The 13,297-nt window shown below is 42.7% G+C and overlaps 1 protein-coding gene across 1 annotated transcript in view; it reads left to right on the top strand.

Moving 5' to 3' along the window:
- The window catches only part of LOC308302668 (calcium-activated potassium channel subunit alpha-1a-like), a gene marked incomplete at both ends in the record, with an annotated part of 159,590 nt that overhangs the window by 77,769 nt on the left and 68,524 nt on the right, over positions 1-13,297 (top strand). The window lies entirely within an intron of this gene.

The raw sequence follows: 13,297 nt of genomic DNA, 5'->3' as shown, positions 1-13,297 counted from the left end.
TTTTTTGAAAAACCTATGTTTCTATGTCAGCAATCTGGCCAGCCATCGTCAAAGAAAAGGTCCTTTTCACTTAACTGGAGCTCAGTTAGTCTGTTCTTGAGAAACTACTATGTCAGTGGTTCTCAAACTTTTTCATGTGAAGGACCCCCAAAATGATATTTATTTGGCCACAGAATCCCATCTCAAAATATTTAGTTCCAGGGATCCCGCAGAAGCAAAATTTGAGTTACAAACGTTTGCTTTAAAAATACATATATTCAAAGATTTGCACACATTTTCACGACTTTTTCAAAAATAGCAGATCTACAAGCTCGCAGCGCGGCACTCGGTGCCGCGCTGTGAACTTGTATATCTGCTATTTTTCAACAGTTAAAGCAGTCAATAATTCTAGGCCTTGCACTCATTCATTGTTATGACCCTGTTAAAGCTTAGTTATCCAGCTGTATCTCTACTTCTTCTACTAACACCCCTCTAGGTATGTCTTTCCCTGATTTCTGAACCCAAGTACCCCCTTCACCCGACTACAGCATTTTGCTTTGAAAACGGCAAGAGAAAACCATTGCTAGCATGAGGCTATGAATGAATGAATGACAGCCCACCTTTTGAGAATGATAACGTTACAAAAATAAGAAATGGAGTGGAAAAAGTTGTAATTAGTGCCTCCTGAGCAGATTTATTTTAGTTTGAATTATGTGTTTGTATTATGTTAATGTGTAATTAATGATGTTGCTCTAGTCAAGTTTTTGATTTAATTTTGTTTACTTGAACCAAAAATAGCTCAATTACAAGCTTGAGCTTGATTACAAATTCACAAAAATAACATTTATAAAATAACAACAGTTGTTGTTGGATTTCAACTAATTAATAATTATATACTAGGGTTTAAGTGGATACAAGTTTACAGACAAGTAAGATTCACATTTTTTCACGATCTCTCCCTGTAGTACCTCTGTGTAACCTATAGGGGTAATGTACCCCCATTTGAGAAACACAGCAAGGTATTCGTTACGTTATTACGAATACCTTACTTAGGTTTTCTGAAAAACGTATCAGTGGTGCTCAAACATTTTCATTTCAAGAACCCCCAAAATGATGTGTCCACTGACCCCCCCCTCCCCCCCATCTCAAAATAGCCTATTTTGTGTACTTAATTTGATTTAAAGCTTTACAGAGCAGCACATTCACATACACGTGTCAGTGTTTTATCATTGAGCATAACAGTAAAATCAATGTGTCCATTTTCCATTTTCTCTCAAGTACCACCTGTAGTAACTCCTGTGTACCCCTAGTGGTACACGTACCCCCATTTGAGAAGCACTGGTTTAGTGCCTTGCAGATGTTTAGTAGTGTTTTCAAGTGGATTCTTTGTTTGACCGGGTACTGGTGAGCAGGCGGGCAGCTGTTCTGGACATATTGAAGTTTATTGAGGACTTTGGAGGTGGTGCCTTGGAGGATACTGTTGCAATAGTCGAGGCGGGAAGTGATGAAAGCACGGATGAGTGTTTCAGCTGCAGAGAATGACAGGGAGGAGAGGAGAGGTTCTTGAGGTGAAAGAAGGCAGTATGAGCTTGTACACAACATCTGCCATTTGAATAGCCAAAGTATAAAGAACCAATGTGATAGTATAAAGCAATAGTTCTCAACCTGTGGGTCGGGACCCCAGGGGAGTTCCCAAATTATTTTGGGGGGGTCCCCAGATGATTAATTTAATGTGCAACATTGTTTGCTCACTCAACAGTAAACACACCAACATAAAGTTTAGAGGGTATGCACATTTCTAAAGTGACAATCTAAGGACATTAATACCTCTAAAATGACAAATTAAACATTGGCCAAATTGTCAAATATTAGAGGCAGATTTACATGATCTACATGCTCACAACGCCTCGCAACGCAAGGTGTTACAGAAAGGGGGCCCAATTGCGAGGTAGGAGGACTTCGACGGACGGTCAGTCGGATTGACGGTCATTTAGACTGAGACTGACCGGCAGTCGGAGGCTGGCGGCCGGGCCCCAGGAGTCCCGGGCCGGTAAGCAGCCGCTTATCCAGCTTACCTGGTATCTCCGCCCCTGGCTGTTGTGCAATTTGAGACAGTTAAGCGTGTGTGAGTGTGTGTGTGGCAGACAGTGGCTGGCTGCTGTGGCGTGTGCATGTGCATGCTGGTCCACACAGTCAAACAGTCCACAGACACTTTTGTATATCCTATTAATAATAATAGACGTTGTGTGAACGTGGTAGCTATAATAGCCTGTATGCCTGCTGCCTGATTTAGCGTCAGCCGTCAGCTGTGTTTTCCAGGCTCCGGTGTTTATTTGTTCCATAATTAGGACGTGCTTGCTACAATGTCTTTTATATACTGTATATAAAGACAGTTGGAAAAGGACTCTGTTCTTAACAAATCACCACATGAGAAAAAAGGCTGTGGCAGCTATTAAGCTTGTTTATAATGTCGGGCTGCGGGCTGTGTCGGTTTCCAATTGTCAATTATGTATCAGGCTTTGGGTCGGTCCCGGGCTGATGTTCTGCCGGGCTGGGTTGGGCTGGGCTCACTTTTTTAGGCCTGATTTAAGATCTAATCCAAAGTCCAAGTAACAGGCACAGGTCAAGCATTCAGCTCAGGCAAGCCGAGCATGTTTCTGGAGACTGGACTCGGGTAACCAGAAACACAGAACATAATTACTGGACTGAAGAGTCCCAGTAAGGTAGTAAGGTAAGTAAGGAAACCTACCTTACTTACCTTACTTTAAAGGAGAGAGTCCTCAGGTGACCATAAACGGAGCCATCTGGTGGATAAGTGTGGAATAGCAGGGGCGGGGAGTTGAAGTTGACGTGGCTGAAGAGGAGAGACAGACAGCGAGGCCAAGTCAGGCTGTAGAGACACATACAGCCGGTGGCAATTCACCTCAAAAGATACAGGTGGAATCACATATCAGACCCAAATGTAGATTATTATGAGATCCTTGTCTTTCTCAAAGACAAAGTGATTAGTTACTAAGTTACTAATTATGCCATCATTATTATAGTAATAGGACGCTCTAATACAGGGGTGTCCAAACCTTTTTCAAAGGGGGCCACATTTGAAAATATTAAAACACCCAAGGGCCGACTATCTCCTGACATAACGTAGCCTACTTTTGAGTTTCGGACTATGCAAAGCATCGCATTTAAACGATTTTATTTAACTATCATCATCAATATTTAATATCAATGGTCTTTTGTCAGCTGTGTGCTCTGAACAAAGCACAAATAACTTAGCCTTATTTCACATTACCAAATGTAACCAGACATGCAAGGTACATCTGGTGACCCCTTCAGAACCCAGGGAACAGGGAACAAAAGGTCCTGACAAATTATACTCTGGGAAAATATTGTTCTTTGACGGTACTGGCCGGCCCGTTATAATACAATTTGGGAATGAAGCCGTGGGGCGTATAAAATTCGTCCTCGGACTCGCAAACCCCCGGGCCACACTTTGGACACCCCTGCTCTAATATCAGACAATTGCTGAAAATATGATAAGACATTTGCATAGAACGTTATAGCTTATAGGTTTTTGATTAGCGTTGGAGACCAAGTGGCCCCACGCGCACATAGTGTGTGTTGTTCTGATAAGCGTTAAGGTCTCATGGTTTACGTGGGATTTGAGCGAACAACATGCCCTCACTTTCCATCTGATCTCCATTCAGGTAACTACCCTGGGCTTACTGGCAAATTTATGATGACAAACGGTCCTCTCTTACAGATGAAAATTGCTTAATCTCGGTAATGAGAGGATTGGACTCTCAGAGCGACAGGAAAGGCAAAAGTTCCGGTTCCAGAACAATCAACAGTCATCACTCATTAAGCTGGGGGAAGTGGAACACCCTTTTAGCAATGTATGCTGCAGTAGTATACTGTTACTGCTGTGTGTTGATGTTTGCACAGGACGTGCCACTCCAGTACACCGGGACAGGGGTGTTGCACCAAATTCAGGGCCCTGGGTACAAGGATTGTTTTGTGCTTTAACTATATTGGAAAATAGCAGATGTACAAGCTTGCGAGCTTGTAGATCTGCTATTTTTGAAAAATCGTGAACATTTGTGCAAGTCTTTGAATATTTCAAATCCTTCTAAGGTTTTCTAGGAAAAACCTATGTTTCTACGTCAGTGGTGGTCAAACCTTTTCATGTGAAGGACCCCTAAATGATAAGTATTTGGCCACGGCCCCCCAAAACGATATGTATTTGGCCATGGACCCCATCTTAAAATATTTAGTTCCAGGGACTCAAAACACTGCAAGGCGCTCGGGGACAAAGACATTGATCTGTGGTCCGCCGTCCCAGATCCCAGGCTCTGTGTTTGTTATTTCATAAGACTACATAAGACAGCTGAGTGTTTGGCTTGCTGTGACATGGTCTCATTTCATTATCTGGCCGAGCCCAGGTCGAGTTACGCGCTCTGTAGTGCCATCTGTAGTGTAGTGCTCCCATGCTGCTCGCAGTGTCCAATACCTTTTCACCTGATGAAGGGTGACCTTTGATCTCTCTATGACCATTTTCCTTCTCCAAGCAGCTTAGTTAAGTGCCCCTTTTCCACTGACATGGCCCAACACCACACCACTCCACACTGCCCACTTGTGCCAGGTTTTCCACTACAAGGACCTGGTGTGAAAGGAGTGGTGTGAAGGAGTGGTGTGAAAGTGGTACTAAACGTGGTATTAAAAAAGTATCCAATCCAGAGTAGGTCTGAGCTAGGCCAAACGGGGCCAAACACTTCATAATGACTGATCACTCACTGACTTTTCATTTAGACCACCAGGAGTAATAGTTGTAATACATGATAATAGATTATATTGTGTTATAATCACTGTTATAATCTATTATGGTGTATTATAATTAGCATAGTCATATAGTGTATCATAATCACATTATTGCGACCGTAGGTCGCAGTTACTTGCACACTATCCAAACCTCCACCGGCTGTCCCTCCGTCACTCCCTCCGTCACTCCCTCCGTCACTCCCTCTGTCACACGTCACACGTCACACTTTTGCCCTGCTCATATCTCTGCAACCGTTGCCCCGATCCATGCCAGATTTTGCACACACACTCCTTGCCTGCCAAACTACAACCTCCAAGGACCCCCGGAGTTTCGGGGACCCCCAGGTCCCTGGGGGACCCCCAGGTGTAAAAAATTACCAAATGTGCAAAAATGACCAAATGACCACCCCAACGGGGCTGCTCACGGGGCATTCCCGGGGACCACCCACTCCTGGTGCTCCAGAACGGATGCAAAAGTGGTGGCGCCCCCAGTGGAGGACCCCCTGCCACTGCAGCTCACATAAAATGCCGTAACTCGGGCTAGGAGCGACCGGGAGAGCCGGGGCCGGTACCTATTCGTCCGCCTTGGCGGCGCGGAGACCCCACCCCTCATTTCTCACATGGCCCTCTAGCGCCACCATGAGGCCGATTCAGATTTTGCCCTAAAATCACGAAAATCACTACACAGTATGTCTACACTCATGTCAACAACATGGATCAGGAAGATTTTGGAAAAACACATTTTTGCTCTATTTATGGAGATAAGCGACCAACGGTCGCTTATCTCCCGATTAGGGAGTCTTACTGGTAGTGTATTATTGCGACCGTAGGTCGCATTTACTATCAAACCCTGCACAAAGTGTAAGTCTGTCAGTCCGTCAGTCCGTCAGTCCGTCAGTCTGTCTGTCACACCTCACACGTCACACTCTTGCCCTGCTCATATCTCCGCAACCGTTGCCCCGATCCATGCCAAATTTTGCACACACACTCCTTACCTGCCAAACTACAACCTCCAAGGACCCCCGGAGCTCCAGGGACCCCCAGGTCCCTGGGGGACCCCCAGATGTAAAAAATGACCAAATATGCTAAACTGACCAAATGACCACCCCAACGGGGCTGCTCACGGGGAATTCCCGGGGACCACCGACTCCTGGTGCTCCAGAACGGATGCAAAAGTGGTGGCGCCCCCAGTGGAGGACCCCCTACACTGCAGCTCACATAAAATGCCGTAACTCCGGCTAGGAGCGACCGGGACAGCCGGGGCCGGTACCTATTCGTCCGCCTTGCCGGCGCGGAGACCCCACCCCTCATTTCTCACATGGCCCTCTTCTAGCGCCACCATGAGGCCGATTCTTGCAAAACACATTTTTGGACACTGCTCCTACAATTGTTGCCCTAAAATCACGCAAATCGGTACACAGTATGTCTACACTCATCCCATCAACATGAATCTCTCCCATATAGCGCCACCTCCAGGCCGATTTTTAAAAACACATTTTTGGACTCTGCTCCTACAGATTTTGCCCTAAAATCACGAAAATCACTACACAGTATGTCTACACTCATGTCATCAACATGGATCAGGAACATTTTGGCAAAACACATTTTTGCCCTATTTGTGGAGATAAGTGACCTACGGTCGCTTATCTCCCGATTAGGGAGCCTTACTGGTAATTAGGATAGTTGTAATACAAATTTATATTGTTTTATAATCACATTTAAAAGGGTCAATTTGTTTCTTACTTTTGTGTAATGGAAAATGGAGATATTTTTATGTGGTGTGGTGTGGTGTAGTGTCACTTAGTGTGGTGCTAAAGCTGCAGTGGAAAGGGGGCTTTAGATACACATGATGGCAGATGGAGAATGGTGACACGGTGGTGGCACCTATTAGGGCTGTTTACTGTGTTTCCCCCGCTCACAGCCACTCTTGTGCTGCTGGAGGACCTTTGTCCTGTTTCTCGTTATCTTGGCAGACCTTTGCAGTCCTTCTATTATTCAAGGAGTTATTTTTGCTCTACCTGTTGTCCCAATGAGCCTGATATGTGGTGACAGAGTGACCAGTTAGTTGCATTCTTGCGTGCCTCGTCGGTGACAATGGGTTGTAACCGATACACCCCCTTCCTGTAATTAGTCCTGCTGTGCGAGGCTTGGATATCGGTGTTAATTTTGTCCACTAAAACCATGATGAAAAATGTCCAAATAGAAACAAATTCTTGTAAACAACAACGCCTTGTTTCTTATTCCCATATGAGACAAAATAATTGACCACAAAGTAATGTATAAGCCGGGAGAGTGAATCAATATGTATATTTAGATTTGACTGTGCTCAGAGAGGAACCAGACAAAAGGTAAACGGTACAGAAATTATGGTTCAATAGCTTGTGCTCTCTCTGACAAATCATGTTTTGACATGAGTACGTGCTGTATGTCAGTTCATGGATGACGTTTAACCAGTTCATAGGATGTTTCCGAGAATGACAAGACCCTGTCACTTATCAAGGGTTGACAATAAGGTCTCAGAGGCATTTGACCGTCGGGCAAGTACAGGTAATTTTCTACTTGCCCAAAGGTCATGCCCACTTGCCCGAAAAGTAAATTGTCCATTGGAAAGTAAAATTTAACCCTTAAAAAAATTTCATACCAAATTTTTTGTCCAAATACCTACATAGTTATGATTGAATATGACGATGGGTTCACAACTATTTTATATTTTTAAATGTAGCAACAGTGAAAACAGCACATTATAGGTAAAGAGTGCTTTTATTTTACATTCCACAGACCAGAAGACGCTTTGGCCACATTCAGGTGTTTAAACAGATATCTCGTACTGTGTTTATAGCTGGTTGCTCCCCTTTCAAACTAGCACTTGCCTGGTCGGGCAACCAGAAAGCACCTGCCCGAAAGTGGGCAAACCTTAGTGTCAATGCCTGCTTATCCACAAGTGGGGTACAGTCCATATACGTGGCAAAGAGTTCATTGTAATCCATGGAGGGAAAAGATGTCCTTTGCTAGTGTCGGCAAGACACCAGCTGTCCCAAGCTGAGCCTTATAAACCATAACAATTCTGTTTTAGGGACAGGCTCCAGACAGTTGATAAGGTAGAGAGTTCGGTTCCACCAGACAGTGACCTGGCCTTGTGGGTGCTTTGCACAGAATTCCACAGAGCCAGGGTTATAATCTGGACATGGCATTAGCATGGCAACAGTGAAACACAGTCACAAGTTCCATATTTATCGATAAAACAAATATTGATATTAACTATAAAAGAAAATTATCTTCTATCTTATCATGTCCGTCGACTACCTTTTTTTCACTGACAAAAACAAAATAAAAACTAAGCTATGAGACTAAATGTATTTGTCAACAAACAAAAATAAGAATAACATGTTAGTGATGAAGAGATCCAGTAGAATTAAAAGACAAGTCATTTTAATGTTATGTTCGGTTGCGCTTGTGTGTTGCGCTCTGCAGATGTTAATGCAATATAACTTATCCCCTTAAAATAGCAGATCTACAATCTTACTTGTAGATCTGCTATTCACAGTATGTATTCCCTCAATCATTTTAAAATGATACTGTAGGTAAGATTTTAATTACCACTGAATTTAACACTTATTTCATTACTTTCTGGGGCTGTGCGCTAACAAATGTCACACCTCAATACTTTCAAATCCAAATGCCTACATAGCTATGATTGCATATGTCTGTATGTTTCACACATTGTTCCATTCCACAGACGAGAAGACAGAGCGCGCTGGCCATGTTCAGGTGTTAAGACAGATATCTGGTGTTGTGTTTATAGACACATACTGTATAGACACAGCTTGTGTCCCCTCTCAAATACGAAAATATGAATTAAAGAACCATGCCATTGTTAGGACTGTATAGAGTACGGTACATGCCAAAGTCCATTGTCAACATCAGCCACAGAGTTTAAAATTGCTAGTTTTTTCGGATATCGGGCTTGTTTACATTTTATCCTTATTCGATAAACATTACAGAATGTACCTGAATACTGTATTTTTGTCTTCATTATAGAATTTTTCCAGCTAAAATTCGAGTTTGAAATACAGCACTTGTAAGGAACCCTTTTTCTAGGTTTATGTATGGCAATTCCCTGTCAATTCCCTGTTTGAACCGCAACCGGCCACATAGATACAGTATGGGCTGTCTTCCTCCATATATGGTCATTCCCATATGAAGTCCTGCTAGATTGGGCTTAATATTGATGACATCAGGGATCTCCATATATGGGCATAAAAGGTATTCTGTTAGAGTGGTTCCCATGACATCACAACATACAATCCCTTTTATGCCCATACATGGAGATCCCTATCTGAACCAGCCACACAGATATGGTCCATGTCTTGGCAATCTGGCCAGTGATGTATATCGATGATATCAGGAATCTTCATAATCTTTATGGGCATAAAAGGGATTCTGGGGATACCCGTATATAGATTTTACATACAGGTAGGTGATGTCACCTGTGATATCACCTGTGATGTCACAGTGATGTATCAGGGGAACCACAGTGTCAGGCGTTACCTACAGACAGACAGAGATACGCGTACAAGGTGTGACGGTTTTCATAGTAAATGGTGTTAGTATAGTAAGTAGCATTGACCCCTGGTAAATGGATTACTGACTGAGGTGGAGCGCCACATCTTCAGTAAACGGTCAGCTCCCTGTACTTACTGCCCCATGCCCAAACCTTGTTACTCTTACACTTTTACACTACAGTTAGCGACATCCAAGATCGAACGATCGAGAATCGTATGTTGCTCTGCAGACAGGGGTGTCACAAGGGGGTTAAAAGTGGGACTGAGTTACTAGGGCCCAAGGTGGAGGGGCCTGGAATTATTTTATCCTTCAGCTATTGAGAAATAGCAGATATACAAGCTCACAGCGAGCTTGTAGATCTGTTATTTTTGAAAAGTCGTGAAAATGTGTGCACATCTTTAAATATATGTATTTTTTAAGCAAACATTTGTAACTAAAATGTTGCTTCTGGGGGGGTCCCTGGAACGAAGTATTTTGAGATGGGGGTCCGTGGCCAAATACATATAATTTTGGGGGTCCTTGACATGAAAAGGTTTGAGCACCACTGACATAGAAACACAGGTTTTTCAAAAAAAAAATTAAAAACTATTTTTCAATAGTTAAAGTACCCAGGGCCCAGAATGTGGTGCGACACCCCTGTCTGCAGCTTTTGGCTATTACAGCCACGATGGAGAGATATCAGGCACACAGGATTCTGCTGTGTCCCATAACAGGCTCAGTCCCTTCCTGGCCAGGCCCACTGGAACTCAATTATTTAGCACAGGCAGGTCTGGTCGCACTGGCTGCAGCCATTACTCTGGCCTGTCACCCCGCTATGACAGCGATGCGGTTGGCTGATGCTTCATTAGTGTGAATGAGGGCAGAACCATCTAACATGTTTGAACTATTCTTAGAGGTGCCAGAAGAACGCTGGTCATGCTGTATTTTACTCTACCATTAAAACAAATAAAAATACTGAAAACATACCTCCCCCCAAGGGGGAAAAGAAAACATTGTCTGTGAATGATGGGCTGAGACAGACATTTGTGTGAGGCTAACTATATATATTATGTATAGCATGGTTGGTTCTGCTTTTATGGTTCTTTGGTTGTCTGGGAGAAGAAGGTAAAAGCATCCACACACTGGTTTAGAGCTCCCAAGCTCCCAGCTTAATGGCGCAACGGTTCCACCTAATAGAGGGCATGCACATGCATAAAGTGAATGGCAAATCGAGTGGCAAAGTGAGTTTAATGTTGTTTAATGCAATTAGATAGGACTTTTCTGTTTGGATGCATGTGCTGTCAAGGCCAGAAAGTAGTTTTTTTGACAATCAGTAGGTGTTCCTGCATAACTTCCAGGTATGATGATGATGTCACGCTCATACCCTCTATACAGTAGGTCTTCATTAAATGGACAACCAAGACAACAACATTTTAGTTGTCTGGTCAACTACTGTGTGCATCAGACAAAACACTAAATCTGTTGAATTGCACTGCTTGTACATCGGATCAGACCAGAAATGATCTGTGACATATTTCATGGTCTGTTTAGTCAATCTTAACAGCTGTATTCAACCAAAGTATGTTATTGTGACACATACTGTGGTTATTATAGTGTCATGGCCCATCCGAGTGACATTAACCAGTATTTATCCTGGGGGGGGGGGGGGGGCTCTTTATCTAACTGCCAGATAGATAAAGAGCATGCAGTGCTACCGAGGCCACATGTTTGGTAAGGAAGTATGTGAGGAGTAGATTCAGCAAAACAAGCAGCACGGAAACAAACCATGACTTATATCAGTGGTTCTCAACTTTTCAGGTCGCGACCCCCCCAAATAATCATATTTGAACTAGGTTATTACTTTTCATGCAGTAATAGTCCTTTTTTTTGTCAAGGGGCTTTTTTTTTGGTTAGCGCTTCGCCTCACAGCTAGAAGGTCCTGGGTTCGATTCCCGCCGGGGGACGCTGTGGGCGCTGGTGGCGTGTTCCTCCCTCCGCGTCATCAGCACCCACACCCTAGGTGGGGTTGGCGATAGGGCCTTTCTGTGTGGAGTTTGCATGTTCTCCCCGTGTCTCCTAGGATAGATGCCCTCACAAAAACATGCAGTAGTCCTGGTTTCTATACTACCTCCCCCTAGCCAGCCAGGTGCTCCCCAATTCCCCTGGCGCGGCAGGGGGAGAGCGGAAACCAGGACTACAGGTTAGGTAGTTGGCACTGGGTGAGAAAATGGGTTGCAAAACCGCGGGATAAAAATTATTTAAAAAAAAAAGTAATAGTCTTTTTTAATTTAAAGGACAACTTTGTTTTTTTTTTACAACAAGGGTTCATATTTTAGATAGTCATTAGAGAAAAGAAAAGATGAGTGTTAAAATGTTTCATTTACTTCTTTCTATCGTTTTAGTGATTTTAATGATTTTGATTTGCATGCATGCCCCCAGGTTGCATGCATGCATGCAAGTGGCTAAATATGTATTTTTAGACGCAATAAGCCCATTCCCAAGATGCACCGCAATCTTTCATGGGCAGATGTGACTTATGGGGGCTGTAAATAGTAACAAAGAAATTGCCTGGTTATTGTGTCTAAAAAGACATATTTAGACACTTGTACGCATGCTCCCACCCATTGAAATCAAAATACTAAAATCTCTAAAACAATAGAAAGCAGTAAATGAAAACATTTTAACACTCATATTTTCTTTTCTCTAATTACAATCTACAATTTGAACCCTTGTTGTAAAAAAACAAAGTTGTCCTTTAATTAAAATTATTTTATATATGTTTAGTTATTAAAAGGGTCTTTAAATTGTCCCCCAATTTGAGAACCACTGATTTACATCTTGTGTGCTTTCTCCTAACATGATGTTGCAGAAATGTGTGATCCTCCTGCATAGCAAGGAATAACAATCTGCATGATTCAGCAATAATACAGTATGTGCCAAGCTCCATTCTGAACTCAATCTAACCTATCACCAGCCCCATCATAAAGGACGTTGAATAATTACAATCTTCAAAAAGGTAGAATATTTTGTGCTATATATTTCTGTCAATGACTATCTATTTTTATAGCAAGTTGGAGTTATATTTATACATTAAAGGCATTGTATGTAACGTTGCCCTGTGTTTATTTTTTTATTTTTTACCAGATAGTTTTCCTCTTTATCAGCCATGGAGTAGTGTGGTGGTGCAGAAACACATTGCCCTCTCACTGTATTTTGGTGCTTTTGCTCCAAGGCCTGTCCATAGTCTCCCCGAAACCGAACCTTTCATCTGAACAGGTCCAGTTCACTACAAAATGACATCACTCGTGACACCGAATTAGAGTTCGGAAAGATGTACGTTGGAAAGTCGGAACTCTCCGACGTAAAGTTTGGTTTCGGATAGAATATGGCCTGGCCTTTAGGCCCTCTCCCACTGGGCTCGATAACAATAAAAAATATGGTTTTCAATTGAAGTGGATGGCAGCGTCCACACCACAACGATGAAGCCGTCATAATTGATGTGAACGCCGACATATCGTTTTCTTTATCGCGTCCGGTGGGAATGAACCTTTTTAATGGGGACCAAAAACTTCCCTGTCTACCAAAACAAACTATGAAAACGTAAGTATACATGAGGGCAGTGTGTTTCTGCATGCAAATAGTCCACTGACTGATAGCTGCTTGAATAGAAGGAAAGTATTGTTTTTATTTTTGTATTGTTCCGTTATGTAAACAAAGGGCAAAGTTACATACCTGTACCATGCCTTTAAGTCTATTAACCCTTGAAGACCTGGAATTATTTATACTTTAGCTATTGAAAAATAGCAGATATAAAGCTCACAGCATGGCACAGAGTGTCACGCTGTGAGCTTGTAGATCTGCAATTTTTTTAAATCATGAAAATATGAGCAAATCTTTGAATATGTATTTTTCAAAGCAAACTTCAAATCTCTGCTGGTCCGTGGCCAAATTCATGTTA

The sequence above is a fragment of the Nannobrachium achirus genome, assembly GCF_963921795.1.
Source record: "Nannobrachium achirus genome assembly, chromosome: 18".
In the NCBI taxonomy this organism is placed as follows: domain Eukaryota; kingdom Metazoa; phylum Chordata; class Actinopteri; order Myctophiformes; family Myctophidae; genus Nannobrachium; species Nannobrachium achirus.
This window is presented reverse-complemented; position numbering and strand designations above follow the sequence as displayed.